This window comes from Rattus norvegicus, chromosome 9 (assembly GCF_036323735.1).
Source record: "Rattus norvegicus strain BN/NHsdMcwi chromosome 9, GRCr8, whole genome shotgun sequence".
Taxonomy (NCBI): Eukaryota; Metazoa; Chordata; class Mammalia; order Rodentia; family Muridae; genus Rattus; species Rattus norvegicus.
The window spans coordinates 33,118,295-33,146,091 of NC_086027.1; the positions used below are offsets into that span (position 1 = coordinate 33,118,295).

The following is a 27,797-nucleotide window of genomic DNA, read 5'->3' on the forward strand; positions in this document are numbered from 1 at the left end:
CTTTGCTGAAGTTGTTTATCAGCTTTAGTAGTTCTCTGGTGGAACTTTTGGGATCACTTAAATATACTATCATATCATCTACAAATAGTGATATTTTGACTTCTTCTTTTCCGATCTGTATCCACTTGACCTCCTTTTGTTGTCTGATTGCTCTGGCTAGAACTTCAAGAACTATATTGAATAAGCAGGGAGAGAGCGGGCAGCCTTGTCTAGTCCCTGATTTTAGTGGGATTGCTTCAAGTTTCTCTCCATTTAGTTTACTGTTAGCAACTGGTGTGCTGTATATGGCTTTTACTATGTTTAGGTATGGGCCTTGAATTCCTATTCTTTCCAGGACTTTTATCATGAAGGGGTGATGAATTTTGTCAAATGCTTTCTCAGCATCTAATGAAATGATCATGTGGTTCTGTTCTTTCAGTTTGTTTATATAATGGATCACGTTGATGGTTTTCCATATATTAAACCATCCCTGCACGCCTGGGATGAAGCCTACTTGATCATGGTGGATGATTGTTTTGATGTGCTCTTGAATTCGGTTTGCCAGAATTTTATTGAGTATTTTTGCGTCGATATTCATAAGGGAAATTGGTCTGAAGTTCTCTTTCTTTGTTGTGTCTTTGTGTGGTTTAGGTATAAGAGTAATTGTGGCTTCGTAGAAGGAATTCGGTAGGGCTCCATCTGTTTCAATTTTGTGGAATAGTTTGGATAATATTGGTATGAAGTCTTCTATGAAGGTTTGATAGAATTCTGCACTAAACCCGTCTGGACCTGGGCTCTTTTTGGTTGGGAGACCTTTAATGACTGCTTCTATTTCCTTAGGAGTTATGGGGTTGTTTAACTGGTTTATCTGTTCCTGATTTAACTTCGATACCTGGTATCTGTCTAGGAAATTGTCCATTTCCTGAAGATTTTCAAGTTTTGTTGAATATAGGTTTTTATAGTAAGATCTGATGATTTTTTGAATTTCCTCTGAATCTGTAGTTATGTCTCCCTTTTCATTTCTGATTTTGTTAATTTGGACGCACTCTCTGTGTCCTCTCGTTAGTCTGGCTAAGGGTTTATCTATCTTGTTGATTTTCTCAAAGAACCAACTTTTGGTTCTGTTGATTCTTTCTATGGTCCTTTTTGTTTCTACTTGGTTGATTTCAGCTCTGAGTTTGATTATTTCCTGCCTTCTACTCCTCCTGGGTGTATTTGCTTCTTTTTGTTCTAGAGCTTTTAGGTGTGCTGTCAAGCTGCTGACATATGCTCTTTCCTGTTTCTTTCTGCAGGCCCTCAGCGCTATGAGTTTTCCTCTTAGCACAGCTTTCATTGTGTCCCATAAGTTTGGGTATGTTGTACCTTCATTTTCATTAAATTCTAAAAAGTTTTTAATTTCTTTCTTTATTTCTTCCTTGACCAGGTTATCATTGAGTAGAGCATTGTTCAATTTCCACATATATGTGGGCATTCTTCCCTTATTGTTATTGAAGACCCGTTTTAGGCCGTGGTGGTCCGATAGCATGCATGGGATTATTTCTATCTTTCTGTACCTGTTGAGGCCCGTTTTTTGACCAATTATATGGTCAGTTTTGGAGAAAGTACCATGAGGAGCTGAGAAGAAGGTATATCCTTTTGCTTTAGGATAGAATGTTCCATAAATATCCGTTAAGTCCATTTGGCTCATGACTTCTCTTAGTCTGTCGACATCACTGTTTAATTTCTGTTTCCATGATCTGTCCATTGATGAGAGTGGGGTGTTGAAATCTCCCACTATTATTGTGTGAGGTGCAATGTGTGTTTTGAGCTTTAGTAAGGTTTCTTTTACGTATGTAGGTGCCCTTGTATTTGGGGCATAGATATTTAGGATGGAGAGTTCATCTTGGTGGATTTTTCCTTTGATGAATATGAAGTGGCCTTCCTTATCTTTTTTGATGACTTTTAGTTGGAAATTGTTTTATTTGATATTAGAATGGCTACTCCAGCTTGCTTCTTCTGACCATTTGCTTGGAAAGTTGTTTTCCAGCCTTTCACTCTGAGGTAGTGTCTGTCTTTGTCTCTGAGGTGTGTTTCCTGTAGGCAGCAGAATGCAGGGTCCTCGTTGCGTATCCAGTGTGTTAATCTATGTCTTTTTATTGGAGAGTTGAGGCCATTGATATTGAGAGATATTAAGGAATAGTGATTATTGCTTCCCATTATATTCATATTTGGATGTGAGGTTATGTTTGTGTGCTTTCATTCTCTTTGTTTTGTTGCCAAGACGATTAGTTTCTTGCTTCTTCTAGGGTATAGCTTGCCTCCTTATGTTGGGCTTTACCATTTATTATCCTTTGTAGTGCTGGATTTGTAGAAAGATATTGTGTAAATTTGGTTTTGTCATGGAATATCTTGGTTTCTCCATCTATGTTAATTGAGAGTTTTGCTGGATACAGTAACCTGGGCTGGCATTTGTGTTCTCTTAGGGTCTGTATGACATCAGTCCAGGATCTTCTGGCCTTCATAGTTTCTGGCGAGAAGTCTGGTGTGATTCTGATAGGTCTGCCTTTATATGTTACTTGACCTTTTTCCCTTACTGCTTTTAATATTCTTTCTTTATTTTGTGCGTTTGGTGTTTTGACAATTATGTGAAGGGAGGTGTTTCTTTTCTGGTCCAATCTATTTGGAGTTCTGTAGGCTTCTTGTATGTCTATGGGTATCTCTTTTTTTAGGTTAGGGAAGTTTTCTTCTATGATTTTGTTGAAGATATTTACTGGTCCTTTGAGCTGGGAGTCTTCACTCTCTTCTATACCTATTATCCTTAGGTTTGATCTTCTCATTGAGTCCTGTATTTCCTGTATGTTTTGGACCAGTAGCTTTTTCCGCTTTACATTATCTTTGACAGTTGAGTCAATGATTTCTATGGAATCTTCTGCTCCTGAGATTCTCTCTTCCATCTCTTGTATTCTGTTGGTGAAGCTTGTATCTACAGCTCCTTGTCTCTTCTTTTGGTTTTCTATATCCAGGGTTGTTTCCATGTGTTCTTTCTTGATTGCTTCTATTTCCATTTTTAATTCCTTCAACTGTTTGATTGTGTTTTCCTGGAATTCTTTCAGGGATTTTTGTGTCTCCTCTCTATGGGCTTCTACTTGTTTATTTATGTTTTCCTGGAATTCTTTCAGGGATTTTTGTGTCTCCTCTCTATGGGCTTCTACTTGTTTATTTATGTTTTCCTGGAATTCTTTCAGGCATTTTTGCGATTCCTCTCTGTAGGCTTCTACTTGTTCTCCAAGGGAGTTCTTCACGTCTTTCTTGAAGTCCTCCAGCATCATGATCAAAAATGATTTTGAAACTAGATCTTGCTTTTCTGGTGTTTGGATATTCCATGTTTGTTTTGATGGGAGAATTGGGCTCCGATGATGCCATGTAGTCTTGGTTTCTGTTGTTTGGGTTCCTGCGCTTGCCTCTCGCCATCAGATTATCTCTAGTGTTACTTTGTTCTGCTATTTCTGACAGTGGATAGACTGTCCTATAAGCCTGTGTGTCAGGAGTGCTGTAGACCTGTTTTCCTCTCTTTCAGTCAGTTATGGGGACAGAGTGTTCTGCTTTCGGGCGTGTAGTTTTTCCTCTCTACAGGTCTTCAGCTGTTCCTGTGGGCCTGTGTCTTGAGTTCACCAGGCAGCTTTCTTGCAGCAGAAAATTTCGTCTTACCTGTGGTCCCGAGGATCAAGTTCACTCGTGGGGTGCTGCCCAGGGGCTCTCTGCAGCGGCAGCAACCAGGAAGACCTGTGCCACTCCTTCCGGGAGCTTCAGTGCACCAGGGTTCCAGATGGTCTTTGGCTTTTTCCTCTGGCGTCCGAGATGTGTGTGCAGAGAGCAGTCTCTTCTGGTTTCCCAGGCTTGTCTGCCTCTCTGAAGGTTTAGGTCTCCCTCCCACGGGATTTGGGTGCAGAGAACTGTTTATCCGGTCTATTTCCTTCAGGTTCCGGCGGTGTCTCAGGCAGGGGTCCTGCCGCTCCTGGGCTTCACTTTATTTTCAATGATGAAAATAGATACTATCATGATTTCTTCATAATACAAATTATTGAAATATAATTAATCCTATTTCTTCAAAGGGAAAGTTTACTCTTATAAAGCATCTATAGAATCTCAGAATGACTGGTTTTTATTAATATATGCATATTAATATGCACAATAAATTATGCTTATTAATAACAAACTTCTTTTTAGTATATTGTTCTTTAGTTTCCAATAAATTGGGTTTATTTATTCTCTCCTGTAAATTAACAAATTGGGTGCTTTTAGATTTCTAATTCTCTTGTATATTAGCTCCCTGTTTTAAATTTGGAAGAAGTAGATTGCCTATCTTCCTTGATTAGTGGTAAAAGAATTAAGACTATCGGTTTCTTGGAAATACAATTTTGATCCCATTTCTAGGTGAGAAAATATCAGTCTAACTTCTATGATCTATCTATCATCTATATATCACCTACTTTTATTTACTAATTGCACATCTATCTGCCATCTAACATGTGTGTGTTGTGTGTGTGTGTGATTGATTTAAATGTTCCCATTGTTATTGTTACTTTATTAAATACCATATTTAATAACAAACTTCTAAAGAAGACCTTTCAAAAATGTTTACTTGGGAACTCTAGACACTGATAATGACAACATTTCTGGAAAATGCTCAAAAATGTAGGTTTTTCCAGAATGTTCAGTACGTCACAATGTATGATCGTTAACTTTGACTCTGGCTAAGTAGATGGTGTGTTTTAGTCTGTATTAATATTACCACCTTCAACCCTTGCCAGCTGAATTTCCATGCTGACCGACAGTGACGATTAGCACACACTACAGGAGACAGCAAGAAGATTACTGAGTACAAGGGAGCTTGGCTCCTGGGAAAAACCTAGAATCTAGAATCCCGAGTCACTAGAGAAGGGACAGGAAGATGAATTTTTCCATAGAACAAATTAATCTTTTACGGTTTGACAGATTAATACATCTACATAATGAATCTTAGCCATTTTCACGTAATTCAATTCCTCTCTTCCACTCCCACCACAGCCTTTCCTCTCAAGAAGCCCCTTCCTATTTGCATGTCTTCTAATTAGAGTCTCTCGTCCAAGTGTGGGGGAAGCCACTTACTAGATGAAGAGTAACTTAGCAATCGAGACACCACTGAAGAAAACGGCACCTCTACCCCAGCTAATTGTCCAGCCATGCAATTAATACATTTCAAATCGTAGTGGTTTTATTTTCTTAGTTTTTCAGGCCATCAGGAAGGGAGGAGTGGGGCCTGATGAGCCATTCCCCCCATCCATGATGAAATGTTGACCAACCCAATCTTGTACAGAGAACTGTGTGTGTTCGTTCATAGGCAGTGAGTTCACAAGTAACACAGCTAGGATCTGGCACAGGACACATTTTTGCGGCACGTTTCTCCATCCTCTGGCTCTTCACATTTATTCGATTCCCTCTCCCGTGATGTTTGCTGAATCATGGACGGGTGAGAGAGCTAGCAGAAGCTTCTTGATTAGTCCCTCCTTCAGTTCTCTGTGGTCATTTCCCTGTGACCAACGAACAGGGTATATTCAACAAGAGGGCCTTATCGTTAAGTTCTGGTGGACGACCAAGAGTGATGGCAGTATCCTATATTATTTTGGGCCTCTGAGGTCTCCATAGCCAACAACTCCTAAGGAGGTACCACACACCTACCATTGGAAGCTTTGTTTAATAAGTCATGGCTTCTGGGAAGAGCATTGTCCACCCATAAGTGTGTCCAAACTCATATACATATATTATACATACTTATATAATTAATATATGCTCATAAAATTGTAAGATAGAATGTTTTTTAAATATATCCTTACTTTTGCTTACTTCTCTCTCTTCCCTATCTTTCCACCTCCCCTCCCTGCTTAGACCTATCAGTGCCATCCCCTCACGTATTCCCTCTACTTCCATATCTATCATATTTTACTACCCCCCTATCTTAAAATCTCTTTTCTCCTCTTCTCATCTCCCTATAATAATCCATTTTCAACCTTTCTGGCCTTTACCAGAATTCAGTGTTCAGCACATTGTCCTATAAACTCATACCTAATGTCCTTAAATGAAGAAAATCTTGCAATGTGTGCCTCTCTCAATCAGTATGTTTTTCATACGTATCTATCTTTCTGTAAATTTCATAATTTCATTCTTCTTTACCAATGGATAAAATCGCAATGTGTGTTCGTGTTACAAGTTTCACTATCCATTCATTCACCAGTTGATGGTCGTCTGGGCTGGTCTATCTCACACTGTTGTAAACAGAGCCACAGTGAACATGAAATCATAGACGCATGTGTTATAGGCGTATGTGTGTTCTTTTGGGTATATGCCCATGAGTAGTATAGCTGTATCATGTAGCAGTTCTAGTCTTAGATTTTTGAAGAACCCCACACTGACTTTCAAAGTGGCCGTGCTAGTTTAGACTCTCACCAACAGTGAATAAGAGTTGCCCTTCTCCCACATCCTTTCCAGCACTTTTAATTCTGTTTTCTTGATAATAACCATTCTGACTACAAGGAGTTGGCATCTCAAAGTAGTTTTTTATTTGTATTTTCACAATAGCTACAGACGCTAAACACTTTTAAAAGTGCTTGTTACCCACTCGTGTCTCTTCTCTAGAGAACTATCCGTTCTGTTTTATGGACCGTGTTTGCTCTTAGATGTTTGCTTTCTTGAAGCTCCTTGTATGTTCTAGGCACAATTTCTTGGTCAGATGTACAGCTGGCAAAGATCTTCTCCTATTCTGTAGGCTACCTCTCTGTTCAATTATCAGTTTCCTTTGCAGTACAGAATCAACTTCATAAGGCCTCATCTGTTGACTATTGGCCCTTGTCTTCTATAATCAGACTTCTATTGAGAAAGTCCTTAACTATGCGAGTGTGTGTGTGTGTGTGTGTGTGTGTGTGTGTGTGTGTGTGTGATCTTCTAGTAGTTTCAAGTCTAACATTGAGATCTTAGGTCCATTTTGGTTTTTTTTTTTAACAAATGGGAAAAAAAGATCTAGTTACATCGTTATACATATATACATACAGATTTTCCCAGTTCCATTTGTTGAAGATGCTCTCTTACCTTGAATGTATTCATTTTGCTTCTAAATCACAAGTTAAGTGACGGTAATAGCATGGATGTGCACCCGAGTCCACTATTTTGTTTCATTTGAGTCTGTTTTAACCAGTACCATACTGTTTTTATTACTATGGCTCCGTAGTATAGCTTTAAATCAGAAATTATTTCGGGGAAGAATTGAGTTGAAATTTTGATGAGGAGTGCATTGAATTTGTAGATTTATTTTGGTAGGATGGTCTTTTTCATATTAGAAATCCTACCAGTCCATGAACACATGAGGTCTTTCCATTTTCCAGTGCCTTCAACTTTTTTTCCTTACTAGTTAGTATTCATTTTCTTGATGTATTGATTTAGCTAAGACTTCAAGCAGTACACTGAATGGGGAGGGTAGGCGTTCTTTCCTTGTTCCTAGTTCTTGTAGAATATTCTGGTTTTCTTTGTTTGACATTATGTTGGCTATAGAGTTATCTTAGCCTTTATTAAGACATGTTCCATCCATCTCTTATCTCTTTGGCGTTTGTTTTTTATAAAGGGATGTCACCTTCTGGCAAAGATGGTCTATATCTATTGAAATAATTTGTGATTTCTATCTTTGATACTATTTATATGATGAAATATATTTACCAATTTATGTGTATTGGATTATCTCCACATTTCTGAAATGAAGCCAGGTTGATCATGGTGTGCTGGCTGGTTTTATGACAACCCAAAACAAGCTAGGGTTATCAGAAAGAAGAGAATCTAAATTGAGAAAATGCCTCCGTAACATCTGGCTGTGGGGTATTTCCTTAACTAGTGATCAATGGAGGAGGGCCCAGACCACTGTGCTTGGTTCTATCCCTGGGCTTATTGGTTCTGAGCTCTATAAGAGAACAGGCTGAGAAAGCCATGGGAAGCAAGCCAGCAAGCATCATCCCTCCATGGGTTCCGAATCAGTTCAAACAGAGCAGGAACACAAAGTGGTTTCCTTTTGAGAGCACAGCAATCTGGTGCCTTCTGGGAAGTCTTCTTGGGGCTACATCATCTGAAGTCCCCAGATTTCCAGCTGCTGCAACAAATAAGAAAGCTAAAGGAGGTCGATGAAGCAGCCTCAGCCTGAAGTTAAACCCGTCTATCCTGTTCACTAACTTACCTAGGCCAAAGGCCTGCAAAGGAGGGCAGATACTGTCCTCAGTCAGAATGGATACTTTGGGACAGCTTTGCTGCTATAGGAATAGTGGGAAGGCTTCATGCAGATGACAATCCATCTGCACACCATCTGTTCTCACACACGCTCGCATCAGGGGCAAACAACTGCACCACGATTGACATCTCTTCTTCGGTATTTTCTCTCCTTGATTCTTCTTTTGGAAAGAAAGTGGCATTTTCTTTAATAAATTAAAGAGTTTACTTAATACTTTCCTCGTGCACAAGTTACTACTGAAATAGTGTGAAGTTAGTTGCAGCTATGAATGAGCTTCCCCTTCGACCTCAACCTCTAAAGTTTGGATATAAATCACAGCAAAGAATAGCAAGGTGGAGAGAGTTTCCATGGCCCCAGGATGGAGGGTATTTCCAGTGGGCTGAGCAAGCCTGGCGCGGAGCCATTTGAAGAGTCAAGCAAAGCCTTCCCTAGTATAGACACGGTGGCCGGAACTGAACAATCTGAAAAAAAAAAAAAAAAAAAAAAGAAGAAGAAGATAGTAATTTTTTTGTAAGTATCTTTAGATGGTTGGTTTGTTTATGCACACATGAGTGTCTGCTTTTCTGTGTCACCTAAGTATGGGCTGCCGTGGGGGCCAGAAGAAGGCACCGGAGCTGGCATTACAGGCGTTTGTGAGCTGCTCTGCGTCGGTGCTAGGAGACAAATCTGGCTCCTCTGGAAGAGCTGCAAGTGCTCTTAACCACAGAGTCATCTCCCAGCCTCAAAATGTCCATTGTACTCTTTATTGGAAACCATTATCCGCTTCAAAAGTGACGTGACGGACACGCAAGAAGAAAATAACTGGGGAGTGAGTTAGAGCGGGCTTTTGTCTGGAGCATTCTGTTTGAGAGGAGGTGAAAACGAGCTAATAGAAGGGCTTAGTTGCTGACCCGAAAATGTGCAGAAGTTTGGGAGAAGAGAGGGACACGCAAGGCCAGGGGAGGGGATTTTAATAGCACAGAACCATTAGGAACTGCTGATGTCTCACCACAGGAGGAACCAGAGTATGAAGGCCTCCTCCAGACTCTGACTTCTCAACTACACTTTACTTTCTCCACTCTGTGAGGAAATAGCATCCCTAATTTTAAAAACAAGTTAGAATTTATACATTCAGATAAAGTGTTTCAACTGGAGCATCAACTGGAACAGACATCTTTAGAGGTTATCTGTTAATTTCACCAATAATAACAGCACGCGTGCATACACACACACACACACACACACACACACACACACAAACACACACACACAAACACACACACACACACAAACACACACACACACACAAACACACACACACACACACACACACACACACGTATATATTCATATTCTTTGGAGTGAGGACAAATCAATGGCCCAAAGGGAAGAATTTAATTGAAGTCACCAAATGTGATTCAAAGTTACGTTTGTTGCCCAAAGCAAGTTACTGAGATAATGTTACTTTGGATCTTAAAGTATACATAAATTATATCTCGTTATGTTCAATGAATGCAATTTTATTTTCCTTTCACACAGTTATTAAAGGCACTTCATCCAACTGTTTTGATCAAAGAGAGTTGGCAAGAATACTATTTATAGATACCAGTCAGTAGATATCCCATAAAAGATGCTATATTTACTTCTAATTCCATTTTAAAAATTACACTTTTTTATCACAACAAATGTTCTGTTTGGGCATTCTAATCATATAACATATATTATATTACATTTCTCAAATCTTCCACTGTTAAAAAATCATGTTAATTTGTGTTTCTTCTGTCTCACATGTAAACTAAATAGCTAGATAAAACACCATCTCAATTTTCTATGCAATTAGCACTAAAAGATACTTGGAAATATATAATAATTGGTATAATGTTGGTAGTGGTTTGAAAGTGCAGGAAGTGGAGGAGAGAAACAACAGAATCCTAACCAAAATCAAGCACTCAGCCTACACTGAAACCGAAACAGATGGAAAAGCCCGGCTGAATGTCCCTATATGGTCCTTTCCCATGAGTCATCGGGGCCCTTCTCGTTCAGACTGGGACGGTCCTCCTGCATGTCTTGCGGATTCTCTCTCAAATCTACCACAAAATCAGGTCCTGCAACCCTTCCGCCCCTGAGAAGCCCTTTAGCTTCTCCCTTGCTACTGCCGCAACTCAACTGAAGTGTCTGATCACAGTCACAAGATACTGAGAAAGCCTTTGCATTTGGTGAAGCAGCAAGAGGAAGCTTCACCCTTTCCTTCCCCAATTTGTATTTGAGGAAATTCAGGACAGACTCAGAGCCCTGACTTCCTGGATGAGGCATACAAATCTTAATTCCAATAGATATGTTGTAACCCGTGGCCACACCACAACTCATTCAACCTCCCGCTCCAAGTTCTTGCGGCCTTTAAATGTTAGTGAACAATAGTATAGGACGCGTGTTTATGGACTGGTGCATAAAGATGCGAAGTTGGAATTCATAGTTTGTAGTTTGCATTTCCCTGACTCACCCATGGGGGAAAAATATTTGTTATCCATTTTTATTTTCTTTTTTTCAACATAGTCTATTTTTTGCTAACAGTATGGATATTTGGAATATGACATTATCAGACTTTTTCTCTATATCTTTTTTTGTGATGCTGGGAATTGAACCCAGAGCCCCGTGCATGCTAAACAAGTTATCTACCACTGAATTGTGCTGTCCGTCTTTATCAACCCTCTGATAGCATTGTTATTGCATATGTTGGTCTCTATCCATGCCTTTGTGAAAAGAATATATACATAGTTAAAGATGATATTTTCTAAGCCTCTGCCGTATTTTAATGTCTCTTTTCTGAGCGAAAGTATACGAACATTCTTGTGTAGGTTCTATTTTGATATTTTATTTTCTCCCTCTATTCATATTAAAAGATCATTTAAGGATGGGTGCTAGAAGGGAACTGTAGACACCAAGCCAAGCAACTTTTTAAGTTTGAGAGCATTAGCCATGTTCCACAGCCACGCCTTCCTTGGAAGATTTTTTTTTTCTTTCATCGGAACATCTGCCCTAAATATTTTCATCATATTAGAAAATAATGCATCATTTCCCTATAAAACTGTGAGTATAAATTCTACCCTTACTCTAACGGAATAAATGAAATGCATTGCCACAGCACGCCCTGTCTGTCGCTGCCCTCCCCCGCCCCCCCACGGAACCCACACTCGGTGCCCCTGTTGAGCAGACATTGGCTAACCTCCAATAGGGGCACTGGTTACTGGTTACAGCACGGAGGAGGAGTCTCCCACAGGGCGTTTCCAAATGCAGGGAGAGTACTTCGCAGACCCAAGCTCTCCAGAGTTTATAGATAGAAACTTTATAGTAGGGGACTAATTTTTCACACACTAATCATTATTTCAATTAGCAACGAGAATAAAAAAGGGTGAAGGAATTCTCCACGGAAAGCTTCTCTCCTTGTCCTCTTGTGGGGAAACATTAGAAATCTCTAACTCTGCTTCCTCCTGTCCCCACTCCTAGGTTTGTGTTTGATTTGGAGGAAGGAAGTGTTGGGGGAGGGGGTGCAGAAGTTTTTTTTTTTTTTAAGTTTTTACAATGAAATGACTTAGGGCACTGGATTTTTCGTTTGCTTCAATAACAACTGCAAATGGATATTTATATAGCCTTAGGTCAGACCTAAGAGCTTAAGAGTTTATTTTTAGGTCTCTGTTTGGCCAAGGGGTAAAGTATGGTAAATGAACCTTATGTTCTTACATGGGCATGCAGCTGGACTCAAAATATTTTAGAAGTCTGACAGGAGGCCCTTGAGAAAAATCAGGTTTATTACAGAGCCCCAAACAATGACGATATTACTTCTGTTTGCTTGGCTTTCTCTTTTCCTTTTTTCTCCATACTTACTTTCACTTTGAATACTTGTGGGCTGTACATTTTCTGAAGATTAGAAATTACTTTTAAGAAATACAAAAGCTAGTAATTTAAGCTAATCAATGCTAACATGCTTTCTGGCATGAAGGCCCCCAGCCACGAGGACTATTCAGCATTTGAGACATGAGCAGCATTAATTACACATCCGTTTTAAGGCTAAGCGTGAAAAAGACCATAAAATAAATCGATATAATGAATAAAATTAATTATCGAAATGGTAACGTTTAGAAATAATGGGTTAAATCAAACGTATTGTTAACTTGCACCTGTTCATTTTCTTGAATTTTATTTATCAATTATATTTTTGGTGTCCTTTCTTTTGCTCTGTTTTGAAATGGGATCTCACTATGCAGCCTAGTGGGCCACAGACTCATGGAGAGGTCAGCCTACCTCTGCCTCCCCATGCAGTAATTAAAAGTATGGGTCAGCTCACCAGGCATCCAGCTTACCAGTCGTCCATCTCACCAGGCATTATGGTTCCTTTTAAAATGTGACACAAGACAAACTTTAATCACATACCCAAGTCCCAAGATCTTTTCTCCATGGTGTGATAGAGCACAAGAATCAAAAGCCAGGCTCTGAAGTAAATTCACCTAGGTTCAAAGTCTGTTGCTGCTGCTGCTGTCACACCAGCTAGGAGACCTTGGTCGAGTCTCAGGCCATCTGTGTTATCAATTTATTTATAAATTGAGAACCCTGTATCACAGGTTATGTGAACTCTGTAGAGCCCAGCACAAAGAAGAAATTCAGAGAAAGGTGCTTGAATTATTCTGAATAATATTTCGGAATCCAGGGACTGGAGGGGTCTTTTTAATTCCGCTCTGTGTGAGAAACAGAGAATAAGTTTAAATCAGGAATTTACAGGAGTGGAGCTTCCCCCTTTCTCGCTACCCCACTTGCTGCAGCTGGTTTATCACACTGAGATGAAATCAAGCCACATTTTTAGAATGACATATCTTGAAGATCTGTAGATAACCTATTGAATAAAACTCTCTTTTTAACCTTCCTAGCTGACCCCAGTTTTCCAAACAGGCCAAGGCAATCAGAAAACTATGTTGTCCTTTCCATGGGTAGCTTTTAGTTAAAAGAAATGGCCGGCATTGAAGTCGAAAAGCAAAAGCAGGCACCCCTAATTCCCCTGACAGAGATCTAGCTTCGAAGCAAGCTTCTGTTGAGCATTTGCTACTCACTAGACCTTACTTTGGATGTTTGGTTTATCTCAACTCTCTAAAGTTCACATAGCAATAGCTCTTGTTGAAAGTTGCATAGCCAATAGGAGGCAGAGATTAGGCGTCGTAACTCCTTGAACCTTTGGACAGGTATGCCGAGGAGTGTGCTAGTGTGCCTCGGGCAAATCTCCACAGGTCTGCATAGCAAAGACCCCGCCCTGTGAAGAGAGAACTTCTTCCACAGCAGAGCTATTCCAGGGGTGGAAAAGAAAGCGTCCTTACAGTCTTAACATTGTTTCTTCTAGAGCACGACTTGAGAAATGGTTATTTTCACCATTTCTTACAGTCCAATGGGTGTGCTCTTTGGGGGCTGAACAACAGCCCACATTCATTTATTTACTGATTTCAAAATGGGTAATGCAACCCTTGAGTACACAGTGACTGCTGGCTTAATGGTTGTTGAGTGGATAAAAATGTATGTAGACGAAAGCTTTCCCCAGCCAGGAGTTGTCATCCAAACCACCAAATGTATTTGATTGCTTACTCAACTATTTCAAGTATGCACATAGAAAATACCAACTTGGAGCCAAAAGAGAAGGACTGAAATCACGTACAATGGATGCCTTAGTACAACGAGGTGTAATCACCTCTTGGCATTTCATAGAGACCTATTCTCTGGTTAACCCAGAGCCCCTCAGAACTACCTGGAATTCAGTCAGGCAGGATTGCTGGGCCAGAGCTATTCATAAGCTCTTTGTGTTGGCCTCTGAACTAAGAAAGCAAAAACGTTTTAAACATTTGCTTAAAACACACACACACACACACACACACACACACACACACACACACAAGACTCTGTTATCAAAACTCTGTACCACAAAATGTGTGAAATATTTATAATCTTATATGTGCAAAAAGATCCCAAGGTCTCTACTTTAGAAGATATGAGTTAGTGTCTCGGGTGGAAGAACTCCGAGAAGGCACAGAAGAGACTAGACACGCCTGTTTTGGTGTGCATGGGGCCAACACCAAACCAATTGAGATAGTGCTAGTGATGATGGGGGCCGCTTGCTCCGGAATCCAAAGACTTCCACACTCAAAAGGAAGGAGCAGACTCCTGAGCCAGCAGCCAGAAAGGCAAGTAGCAGTCAGAGCTTGTCCAGACCAGAACTCTGAGCACGTACTAAGAACTAAGAATGGCACTGAGTAAGCCCACTGCAAATTCTGACTGGCTGCCTTGATGATGTCCCTGCTATCTGTGATGACATCTCCATTTTCTGTGGACTTCGAACCTCTACCTCCACCATTGCCACTGTCATGACTAGAAAAGGGGAATCACATAATATACTCAAGCTGGGACCTAGCAGACATTCTCAGACTACCCAGCATTCACTTTGACAGAAAAAGAGAGTAGCTTCCCCACACTGTGTGTTTCAGGAGTATTTTCTTGGAATGCTTACCTTGAGATATTCATTTGGGAAATAAGGTATCACTGGCCCATAGAACAAATTGAAGACTTCGTGTTTTCGCAACACTGTGTCACATCAAGTATAATTTAGAAAGTCTTTGTAAAACTGTTTAAATTAGTAAAATAACCAACCATGTGTCTGTAAGATTGACAAATGATGTTATTTAAGGCCATAACTTCAATTGTATGGAGAAAGAAGCACATGGAGTTCTCTTAGCACACAACTGAGAGAAACGAAGAAGAAGCTCGTGTTCTTCTTGGAGCCTTTGTAAAAATGATAATCGTGTGCCAATTCACAAGGTCTTGGTGTCACAATCTGAGACAGATGGTTCCTTTACAAGACTTGATTACTGCGCCAAATCTAGGAAAAGAAAAAAAGGTAAGTACCTGCAACGAATGGTGAATGCCTGAACAGTGACCTAGAGGAGTCATTAAAGACAAAGCGAACTTCTGAGCAAAGGGGCAATTCAAGGTGGGCTCTAACAAGCTGGCAAAGGCCACAAGAAGGACTGGGAACAGAACTTCAGCATAGAGAGTATCAGTCTGGCAGACTGCTGTAAGAAAATACCACAAACTGGACTGGTCAGACACAGCTGCAGCTTATTTTCCCAGTTACAGAAGCTTAGAGGTCCAAGAGGCATACAATGGAAGACTTGATGGATAGCAATGACCAGTATTTGCTTGGTGGATGGCACCAACACTCTATGTCCTCATGTGGCAATAAAGAGAAGCAAAGTCTTATACAGGAACTGGTTTGAATATGCTTGGGCAAGGGAGTGGCACAATTAGGTGTGGTCTCACTAGAGTAGGTGTGGCCTTATCTGAGGAGCTGTATCACTGTGGGGGTAGGCAATGGGAGCCAGTCTTGTAGCTGTGTTCAGAGGAAGATGTAGAGCTTCCAGTCTCCCTAGTACCATGCCTGCCCAGACACTGCCACACTTGCTGACTTGGTGTTAATGTCTTGGAACTCTGAACCTGCAAGCCATCCTTGATTAAATGTTGTCCTTTATAAGAGTTGCCTTGGTCATGGTGCCTTTTCACCACAGTGGAAACCCTAACTAAGACGGTTATATGTTATATATTCCATTATATGTCTCCTTCCTGACATACGAGCGTCTCAGAGACCCTTCATTTAATAGCATCACATCAGGATTAAAATACCATCATATGAATCTGGAAGGACAGGGACACTCAGACCAGGACTGCCATTAACGGACCTGCATAGAGAGGTGGCATTACATTCTTCTGAGCCCAGGAATTAGGACTCTTTCCCAATGACAATTTGGTTCCATGTACAATCATTTTAAGTAGGAACACGACAAGATTTGAATTATATTTTTAAAAATCACTTAGAAGCGGAGACAAAGATGAAATAATGGGGGGCGGGGAGAGTTAAGCAAAATAATTAATTCCTGGAGAAGGTTTGGAGGAAAAGTCTGCACTAATCAAAACAATCTAATTTTATGCACCGTGTACATTATACCTGGTTCCATTTTTAACTTGCAGTTAGTGATTCCCACTACAGACATCTATTTTAGACTGGACCAGTCTAATTGGCACCCCTGAATTCTGTGTCCTTTCAGAATGTGAGATGGTGTAATTAACTTCACTTATCCTAAACTAAGGTGTCTCACTGCACTCAGGGTTGGATGGCCACTGGATTGTTTTGCCATTTGCACTTGGCTTTATCCAAATCAAATATAACAGCTGAAAAATAGTCAATTTATAGAAATAATGAGCCCTCGAAGAATTTTTTTTAAATCATTTTGCTGCTGAAATCTGCCAGTCTGCTTGGCAGTGCATAACAATAAATACCTTTCGTGTTTAGAAATGACAAATTTAAATAAGACATCACTTTTCAAAATGTATCTGGGTAAGAATAAGATGCACAGAATACATATCACATATACAATATACATAAGAAAGTGTCACCCGACTCTCTTGACATAGCTTTTGAACCACTTTAGTAGGGAGAAAGGAGAAGTAATGGAAATTACCAAATGTCATGCTACAGGCAGCTGACAACAGCAGAGCTCAATGTGTAAGTCCATGGCTTTGGGGAATGGCAGTGTCTTAGGGCAGGGGATGGGGGGAAGGAAATGATGCTATAGCATTCAGAAGACCCAAGATGATCAAAGCCTCTTTTCCTTCCATTTTTTTCTTAATTTCTATAACAAACTACAAATTACTAAAGGTTGATCCTATAGGATAATGGTCAGTGCTGTTCACAAATTTTGGGTTCTCTCCTCAAGCATTCAAGAAGATTCCTGTCCTTATTAGTCAGAAAGAGCCTATAACTCATTTTGGTCAAGAAAGTATCCAAGGAAAGATCTTATTTTTGAGATAGTCTCACAGGCTAGCCTTGAATTCCTGATGCTTCTGCCTCTATCTCCCTAGTCCTCCACCAATTTCAGTTGAGGAGAGCTCTTAGGGGCAATGGCTTCCTTCCCTGTGGAGGCTGGTGCTGGTTCAAACCGATCTCCACCAGCCTACTAGAACCATCGACAGATGGGTAGAGACAGAGTGCAGACAATGTATCCTGTTTTACAGTAAAGCCAATAGGACTTAGATAAAGGAAAATAAGAAGCTAGATGTAAGTGCCATCAGAGAATAATTCTGAGATGGTGGTTAAGGACTAAGTAATAGAGAGCGAATGTCCCTGGAGACTAGAATTATGGTGGCACTGGTAACATGATAGTGAACACTTATTATAACTATTTCTTTTGATAACATGGGAGGCAGAACAGGTAGAGTGTGTGGGGAGTGATAGGGCACCTCAGAAATACACGACCTTGGACACAGTCAGAAAGTTTACAAACAATGGCATATAAGGAAAGAAAATAATGACTACCCTAAAATCTTACCTATTGAGATACCAGAGGCAACTTCATCTCTCTAATAGAAAACAGATTCAATTAAAGTCATTGAGGCAAAATCCTAATAGTACTGTCCTAAGGGCATACCATTGAGTTATAGTCTGCATTGTGTCTCCCTTGAATGCACGTTCTGAAGTGCTAACTTCCAATGTCTCAAAATACATCTCTTCTTGGAAATTCTGCCTCTGTTGATGTGACTAAGTCAAGATGAAGCCCTAACCCAATATAAAAAGTTGACTATCCCCCCGCCCCCCAAGGTAGTTGAATCAACTCAATCAACTGAGGACCTGAATAGAACAAAACACAGAGGAAAAAGGAGTTTACACCTTTATTCTTAGTCTTTCTGCAGAGTCAGGGATATCTGTCATTTATTCTGGGAATGGCGTTTTACAGATCGCCTGGTTCTCAGCTCTCCAGGTACAGACTTCATTGAAGATTCCAATGGACCACCTTGTTCCTGAAACTGCAGCTTTCCATGGCAGAAAATAAGACCCTTTATCTTCTGTTTTGTGTTAGCTAATTCAGATAGATAGATAGATAGATAGATAGATAGATAGATAGATAGATAGACTGATAGGTGATAGATGGACAATGGGTTGATAAATAGAAGATGGATAGATTATAGATAGAACATAGATTACAGATAAGTGGGTGACAGGTAGATAAACAGATGATAGATAGATGATAGATAGATCCATAGATAGATTATAGGTAAATAATAGTCAGACATACAGACAGACAGATAGAGAGAAAGATAGATAATAGAGAGGTAGATACACAAATCAGAGGTAAGTAGATATTAAATAATTGATGGTAGATACATAGCTGTAGATCTCACATCAATTCAGTCAGACACCAGGATCTATACCCGTAGAGGAGGTCATGTGAGAAACATAGCAAGAACACAAACATCTGCAAACTACAGAGAGAGAGGATAGAGGACATCGCTTCCTAGAGCTTTTCATTTTTGCCTTTCATGCTTCAGAGCTGTGAGAACTCAGACTTCTCTCACTCTCACCACCCGTGTGTGGTTCACTGTCATGGCCATCTTAATAATTAATTTAAAGAGAATGGCCGTACCAGTACTTAATGCACTGAACTAAGAGCTTCCAAAATTATGAGAGAGGGAGGGAGGGAGGGAGAGAGAGAGAGAGAGAGAGAGAGAGAGAGAGAGAGAGAGACACCCAAGTAATGTATCAAGAAAAGATCTTTACAATGACACGTCTAGCTGTTTGAATGGGATTGGCAGACAGCTGTGTTTAACAGCTTAGCAGGAAGCAGCTGGGTATACAGCCATTTAACTGAAGAGAATTCACTAAAGATGCAGTTTACAGAGGTATGTCAGTGTTAAGGTGCTAATAAGGGACAATGAGTCTCTCAGGAACCAGCAGCCAGAGAGCTTCACATTCCAGGACTCAGTGGCCAAGGTATGGTACTGAGTGGTGGATCTGGGCTAAGTCTGGAGCCAGGCAAGAAAGGTGCCAAGCAGGAACTAGAAACAACAAGGCAGCCATTGCAAAGACTGCTACAAGGCTGGGAAGGGAGTTCCCTTCAATCCTACCCTTGTTTGGTTTGGTTTGGTTTGGTTTTGAATTTTTAATCACCTCTGATTTCCAGTCACCAACCAACAAAATACAGATAAAGCTTGAATAATGTGGATCATCACAGAGAACAGCCCTTGGGGGTTGGTCTATGGAAATGACAGAGGGGAAATTTCTTGGTTAATAATTGGGGTGGGCAGCCTAGCACACTGTAGGTGACACCAGATCTGGGGAGGCCATCTTGGATGGTATAAGAAACCAATGTCCAGTCCCTGCACACACATCTCGGACGCCAGAGGAAAAAGCCAAAGACCATCAGGAACCCTGGTGCACTGAAGCTCCCGGAAGGGGCGGCACAGGTCTTCCTGGTTGCTGCCGCTGCAGAGAGCCCCTGGGCAGCACCCCACGAGCGAACCTGAGCCTCGGGACCACAGGTAAGACCAAATTTTCTGCCGCAAGAAAGCTGCCTGGTGAGCTTGGGACACACGGAAGCAGAATTTCTCTAGGACCAGGCACGTTCTGTGTTTACCGGAAGTCCCACACCCGCGGATCCCGGCCCGCAGCAGCTCTCTGCTCCCAGACCCGGTGAGAGAGAGACCCAACCGCCTGGTCAGGTGGGCACTCCTGAGGCTGCAGAGCAGAAGAGACCACCAACACTGCTCACCCCTGCCCACATCCCTGGCCCAAGAGGAAACTGTATAAGGCCTCTGGGCTCCCGTGGGGAAGGGCCCAGGAGCGGCAGGACCCCTGTGCCTGAGACACCGCCAGAACCTGAAAGAAACAAACCGGATAAACAGTTCTCTGCACCGAAATCCCGTGGGAGGGAGAGCTAAACCTTCAGAGAGGCAGACAAGCCTGGGAAACCAGAAGAGACTGCTCCCTGCACACACATCTCGGACGCCAGAGTAAAAAGCCAAAGACCATCTGGAACCCTGGTGCACTGAAGCTCCCGGAAGGGGCCGCACAGGTCTTCCTGGTTGCTGCCGCTGCAGAGAGCCCCTGGGCAGCACCCCACGAGCGAACCTGAGCCTCGGGACCACAGGTAAGACCAAATTTTCTGCTGCAAGAAAGCTGCCTGGTGAACTCAAGACACAGGCCCACAGGAACAGCTGAAGACCTGTAGAGAGGAAAAACTACACGCCCGAAAGCAGAACACTCTGTCCCCATAACTGACTGAAAGAGAGGAAAACAGGTCTACAGCACTCCTGACACACAGGCTTATAGGACAGTCTATCCACTGTCAGAAATAGCAGAACAAAGTAACACTAGAGATAATCTGATGGCGAGAGGCAAGCTCAGGAACACAAGCAACAGAAACCAAGACTACATGGCATCATCGGAGGCCAATTCTCCCACCAAAGCAAACACGGAATATCCAAACACACCAGAAAAGCAAGATCTAGTTTCAAAATCATATTTGATCATGATGCTGGAGGACTACAAGAAAGACATGAAGAACTCCCTTAGAGAACAAGTAGAAGCCCACAGAGAGGAATCGCAAAAATGCCTGAAAGAATCGCAAAAATCCCTGAAAGTATTCCAGGAAAACATAAATAAACAAGTAGAAGCCCATAGAGAGGAGACACAAAAATCCCTGAAAGAATTCCAGGAAAACATAAATAAACAAGTAGAAGCCCATAGAGAGGAGACACAAAAATCCCTGAAAGAATTCCAGGAAAACACAATCAAACAGTTGAAGGAATTAAAAATGGAAATAGAAGCAATCAAGAAAGAACACATGGAAACAACCCTGGATATAGAAAACCAAAAGAAGAGACAAGGAGCTGTAGATACAAGCTTCACCAACAGAATACAAGAGATGGAAGAGAGACTCTCAGGAGCAGAAGATTCCATAGAAATCATTGACTCAACTGTCAAAGAAAATGTAAAGCGGAAAAAGCTACTGGTCCAAAACATACAGGAAATACAGGACTCAATGAGAAGATCAAACCTAAGGATAATAGGTATAGAAGAGAGTGAAGACTCCCAGCTCAAAGGACCAGTAAATATCTTCAACAAAATCATAGAAGAAAACTTCCCTAACCTAAAAAAAGAGATACCCATAGACATACAAGAAGCCTACAGAACTCCAAATAGATTGGACCAGAAAAGAAACACCTCCCGTCACATAATTGTCAAAACACCAAACGCACAAAATAAAGAAAGAATATTAAAAGCAGTAAGGGAAAAAGGTCAAGTAACATATAAAGGCAGACCTATCAGAATCACACCAGACTTCTCGCCAGAAACTATGAAGGCCAGAAGATCCTGGACTGATGTCATACAGACCCTAAGAGAACACAAATGCCAGCCCAGGTTACTGTATCCAGCAAAACTCTCAATTAACATAGATGGAGAAACCAAGATATTCCATGACAAAACCAAATTTACACAATATCTTTCCACAAATCCAGCACTACAAAGGATAATAAATGGTAAAGCCCAACATAAGGAAGCAAGCTATACCCTAGAAGAAGCAAGAAACTAATCGTCTTGGCAACAAAACAAAGAGAATGAAAGCACACAAACATAACCTCACATCCAAATATGAATATAAAGGGAAGCAATAATCACTATTCCTTAATATCTCTCAATATCAATGGCCTCAACTCCCCAATAAAAAGACATAGATTAACAAACTGGATACGCAACGAGGACCCTGCATTCTGCTGCCTACAGGAAACACACCTCAGAGACAAAGACAGACACTACCTCAGAGTGAAAGGCTGGAAAACAACTTTCCAAGCAAATGGTCAGAAGAAGCAAGCTGGAGTAGCCATTCTAATATCAAATAAAATCAATTTCCAACTAAAAGTCATCAAAAAAGATAAGGAAGGCCACTTCATATTCATCAAAGGAAAAATCCACCAAGATGAACTCTCAATCCTAAATATCTATGCCCCAAATACAAGGGCACCTACATACGTAAAAGAAACCTTACTAAAGCTCAAAACACACATTGCACCTCACACAATAATAGTGGGAGATTTCAACATCCCACTCTCATCAATGGACAGATCATGGAAACAGAAATTAAACAGTGATGTCGACAGACTAAGAGAAGTCATGAGCCAAATGGACTTAACGGATATTTATAGAACATTCTATCCTAAAGCAAAAGGATATACCTTCTTCTCAGCTCCTCATGGTACTTTCTCCAAAATTGACCATATAATTGGTCAAAAAACGGGCCTCAACAGGTACAGAAAGATAGAAATAATCCCATGCGTGCTATCGGACCACCACGGCCTAAAACTGGTCTTCAATAACAATAAGGGAAGAATGCCCACATATACGTGGAAATTGAACAATGCTCTACTCAATGATAACCTGGTCAAGGAAGAAATAAAGAAAGAAATTAAAAACTTTTTAGAATTTAATGAAAATGAAGATACAACATACTCAAACTTATGGGACACAATGAAAGCCGTGCTAAGAGGAAAACTCATAGCGCTGAGTGCCTGCAGAAAGAAACAGGAAAGAGCATATGTCAGCAGCTTGACAGCACACCTAAAAGCTCTAGAACAAAAAGAAGCAAATACACCCAGGAGGAGTAGAAGGCAGGAAATAATCAAACTCAGAGCTGAAATCAACCAAGTAGAAAGAAAAAGGACCATAGAAAGAATCAACAGAACCAAAAGTTGGTTCTTTGAGAAAATCAACAAGATAGATAAACCCTTAGCCAGACTAATGAGAGGACACAGAGAGTGCGTCCAAATTAACAAAATCAGAAATGAAAAGGGAGACATAACTACAGATTCAGAGGAAATTCAAAAAATCATCAGATCTTACTATAAAAACCTATATTCAACAAAATTTGAAAATCTTCAGGAAATGGACAATTTCCTAGACAGATACCAGGTATCGAAGTTAAATCAGGAACAGATAAACCAGTTAAACAACCCCATAACTCCTAAGGAAATAGAAGCAGTCATTAAAGGTCTCCCAAACAAAAAGAGCCCAGGTCCAGACGGGTTTAGTGCAGAATTCTATCAAACCTTCATAGAAGACCTCATACCAATATTATCCAAACTATTCCACAAAATTGAAACAGATGGAGCACTACCGAATTCCTTCTACGAAGCCACAATTACTCTTATACCTAAACCACACAAAGACACAACAAAGAAAGAGAACTTCAGACCAATTTCCCTTATGAATATCGACGCAAAAATACTCAATAAAATTCTGGCAAACCGAATTCAAGAGCACATCAAAACAATCATCCACCATGATCAAGTAGGCTTCATCCCAGGCATGCAGGGATGGTTTAATATACGGAAAACCATCAACGTGATCCATTATATAAACATACTGAAAGAACAGAACCACATGATCATTTCATTAGATGCTGAGAAAGCATTTGACAAAATTCAACACCCCTTTATGATAAAAGTCCTGGAAAGAATAGGAATTCAAGGCCCATACCTAAACATAGTAAAAGCCATATACAGCACACCAGTTGCTAACAGTAAACTAAATGGAGAGAAACTTGAAGCAATCCCACTAAAATCAGGGACTAGACAAGGCTGCCCACTCTCTCCCTACTTATTCAATATAGTTCTTGAAGTTCTAGCCAGAGCAATCAGACAACAAAAGGAGATCAAGGGGATACAGATCGGAAAAGAAGAGGTCAAAATATCACTATTTGCAGATGACATGATAGTATATTTAAGTGATCCCAAAAGTTCCACCAGAGAACTACTAAAGCTGATAAACAACTTCAGCAAAGTGGCTGGGTATAAAATTAACTCAAATAAATCAGTTGCCTTCCTCTATACAAAAGAGAAACAAGCCGAGAAAGAAATTAGGGAAACGACACCCTTCATAATAGACCCAAATAATATAAAGTACCTCGGTGTGACTTTAACCAAGCAAGTAAAAGATCTGTACAATAAGAACTTCAAGACACTGAGGAAAGAAATTGAAGAAGACCTCAGAAGATGGAAAGATCTCCCATGCTCATGGATTGGCAGGATTAATATAGTAAAAATGGCCATTTTACCAAAAGCAATCTACAGATTCAATGCAATCCCCATCAAAATACCAATCCAATTCTTCAAAGAGTTAGACAGAACAATTTGCAAATTCATCTGGAATAACAAAAAACCCAGGATAGCTAAAGCTATCCTCAACAATAAAAGGACTTCAGGGGGAATCACTCACTATCCCTGAACTCAAGCAGTATTACAGAGCAATAGTGATAAAAACTGCATGGTATTGGTACAGAGACAGACAGATAGACCAATGGAATAGAATTGAAGACCCAGAAATGAACCCACACACCTATGGTCACTTGATTTTTGACAAAGGAGCCAAAACCATCCAATGGAAAAAAGATAGCATTTTCAGCAAATGGTGCTGGTTCAACTGGAGGTCAACATGTAGAAGAATGCAGATCGATCCATGCTTATCACCCTGTACAAAGCTTAAGTCCAAGTGGATCAAGGACCTCCACATCAAACCAGACACACTCAAACTAATAGAAGAAAAACTAGGGAAGCATCTGGAACACATGGGCACTGGAAAAAATTCCCTGAACAAAACACCAATGGCTTATGCTCTAAGATCAAGAATTGACAAATGGGATCTCATAAAACTGCAAAGCTTCTGTAAGGCAAAGGACACTGTGGTTAGGACAAAACGGCAACCAACAGATTGGGAAAAGATCTTTACCAGTCCTACAACAGATAGAGGCCTTATATCCAAAATATACAAAGAACTCAAGAAGTTAGACCGCAGGGAAACAAATAACCCTATTAAAAAATGGGGTTCAGAGCTAAACAAAGAATTCACAGCTGAGGAATGCCGAATGGCTGAGAAACACCTAAAGAAATGTTCAACATCTTTAGTCATAAGGGAAATGCAAATCAAAACAACCCTGAGATTTCACCTCACACCAGTGAGAATGGTTAAGATCAAAAACTCAGGTGCCGGCGAGGATGTGGAGAAAGAGGAACACTCCTCCATTGTTGGTGGGATTGCAGACTGGTAAAACCATTCTGGAAATCAGTCTGGAGGTTCCTCAGAAGATTGGACATTGAACTGCCTGAGGATCCAGCTATACCTCTCTTGGGCATATACCCAAAAGATGCCTCAACATATAAAAGAGACACGTGCTCCACTATGTTCATTGCAGCCTTATTTATAATAGCCAGAAGCTGGAAAGAACCCAGATGCCCTTCAACAGAGGAATGGATACAGAAAATGTGGTACATCTACACAATGGAATATTACTCAGCTATCAAAAACAACGAGTCTATGAAATTCGTAGGCAAATGGTTGGGACTGGAAAATATCATCCTGAGTGAGCTAACCCAATCACAAAAAGACATACATGGTATGCACTCATTGATAAGTGGCTATTAGCCCAAATGCTTGAATTACCCTAGATCCCTAGAACAAACAAAACTCAAGACGGATGATCAAAATGTGAATGCTTCACTCCTTCTTTAAATGAGGAAAAAGAATACCCTTGGCAGGGAAGGGAGAGGCAAAGATTAAAACAGAGACTGAAGGAACACCCATTCAGAGTCTGCCCCACATGTGGCCCATACATATACAGCCACCCAATTAGACAAGATGGATGAAGCAAAGAAGTGCAGACCGACAGGAGCCGGATGTAGATCTCTCCTGAGAGACACAGCCAGAATACAGCAAATACAGAGACGAATGCCAGCAGCAAACCACTGAACTGAGAATAGGTCCCCTATTGAAGGAATCAGAGAAAGAACTGGAAGAGCTTGAAGGGGCTCGAGACCCCAAAAGTACAACAATGCCAAGCAACCAGAGCTTCCAGGGACTAAGCCACTACCTAAAGACTATACATGGACTGACCCTGGACTCTGACCCCATAGGTAGCAATGAATATCCTAGTAAGAGCACCAGTGGAAGGGGAAGCCCTGGGTCCTGCTAAGACTGAACCCCCAGTGAACTAGTCTATGGGGGGAGGGTGGCAATGGGGGGAGGGTTGGGAGGGGAACACCCATAAGGAAGGGGAGGGGGGAGGGGGATGTTTGCCCGGAAACCGGGAAAGGGAATAACACTCGAAATATATATAAGAAATACTCAAGTTAATAAAAAAAAAAAAAAAAAGAAAAGAAAAAAAAAAGAAACCAATGTCCATCTATGGTTCAGTGCCTGCCTCTGGGTTACTACTTGAGGTCTTGTCTTCAAGTCTCTTGGTGAGAGACTCTAACCTGTGAGAGTTAAACCATTTCCTCTCCAAGTTGCTTTTAGTCATAATTTTATCATAGAAAAAAAAAAAACCCAAAAACTAGAAAGCACTTAGTAAGGTGGGAAAAGAATAGTCTTCATAGACATAAAGTTACTAAATCTTTAAAAGGTTATATTGGTAAATAAGCCAATAAATTGATCAAAGAGATGTCCCTGAGGCTCCAGGCATCAAAGTCAAAGAAACTTCTCAGGGCTTCTACATGAAGAATTTGAGCCTAATCAAGCAACACTTCACCTATCCCAATGACTGTCTCTTTAATCCTGAAGGTTCATACAGTTTCCCCGGGTCAGTGGTCACCTGTGACTTCCTCTCTTTTCCCTTTGGAGCGGGTGTTCATCATCAAACTGTCATGGCTCTTCTGTCTTCTGTCGGCAGAATAGGGGAGATATAGATTCTGTGGCTTATAAGAAACCACACTGAACTTCCATGGTTGTGACTAGATAGCATTTGAGTGATTTTTTTTTCCTTTTTCTTCACAGGGGCAGCGAGAGAACATGTTGTGTGGGAAGAAAAAAAAGAACAGAATGTTTACTAACCAGATAATTGGCAGGTAGCAGACATCAGACATGTTCTTGTTCTTTTATTTTCCCACCCGATTGAATTTAGCCAGTAGCATGGCTTGCTTTAACAAATAAAATGCAGCCGGTATCTGTCTGAAATTTATTGCCCTCTCTCTTTTTCTCCTTCCCTTTTTGGCACGTGACCTGTCAGCTTGTGATTGGGTCACCGCAGGGTCTACAATACTCAGAAGTGATGGAAATAGACCATGAACAAGGAGAGAATTCAGTTGCTTGAAGTCACTGGGCGTTTAGAGGGCCCTCCCTACCCCATCTTGACTGGTTAAGCATAGACATCACATAGTTCCTTTAGCACTAACTGCTGAAGAGGACACAGTAACTTTGGAATCTTCACTTTCAACTCCTCCACAGTTGCTCCTCAGGCTCATCTGTGGTAACTGAGAGAAAGCAGTCTAGTCCTTTCTGGTCCCTATTCACCCCATGCCCAATCACTTCTCTCTCATATATTAGAGCTGTGTAACTTGGTTTTGAGTTTTATAAGAAATAGCTTACTGTCAGGAAATTGCCTGAATCTCAGAAGAGACACACTACGCTTGTGCTTCTGAACAACTTTGCAACTGCTAAAGACTTGGGGCTTTTGAATATGCCCTGAATACATCTTACGTCGTGAGACAGCCATGGGCCTGTACGTATCAGAGGTGAAATGTTATGACTTAAAAGTAATGTCAAGTGTCAAATTAGCGAAGGTAGATGCTTGGCTTCATATATACAGAATTGACTAGGAGACTCTGGGAGTTTGACCCTACTAAGCAGTAAAGACCCATGGGTGGATTGTATCAT

General features: G+C 40.8%; 1 long non-coding RNA gene across 2 annotated transcripts in view; it reads left to right on the forward strand.

Moving 5' to 3' along the window:
- LOC120094650 (uncharacterized) overlaps positions 1-27,102 on the forward strand; it is a 97,520-nt gene extending 70,418 nt beyond the window's left edge. For both annotated transcript variants that reach the window (XR_005489067.2, XR_005489069.2), the window contains one exon: positions 26,919-27,102. This is a non-coding gene — a long non-coding RNA (uncharacterized LOC120094650). The remainder of the gene's footprint in view (positions 1-26,918) is intronic.
- Positions 27,103-27,797: the final 695 nt, after the last annotated feature.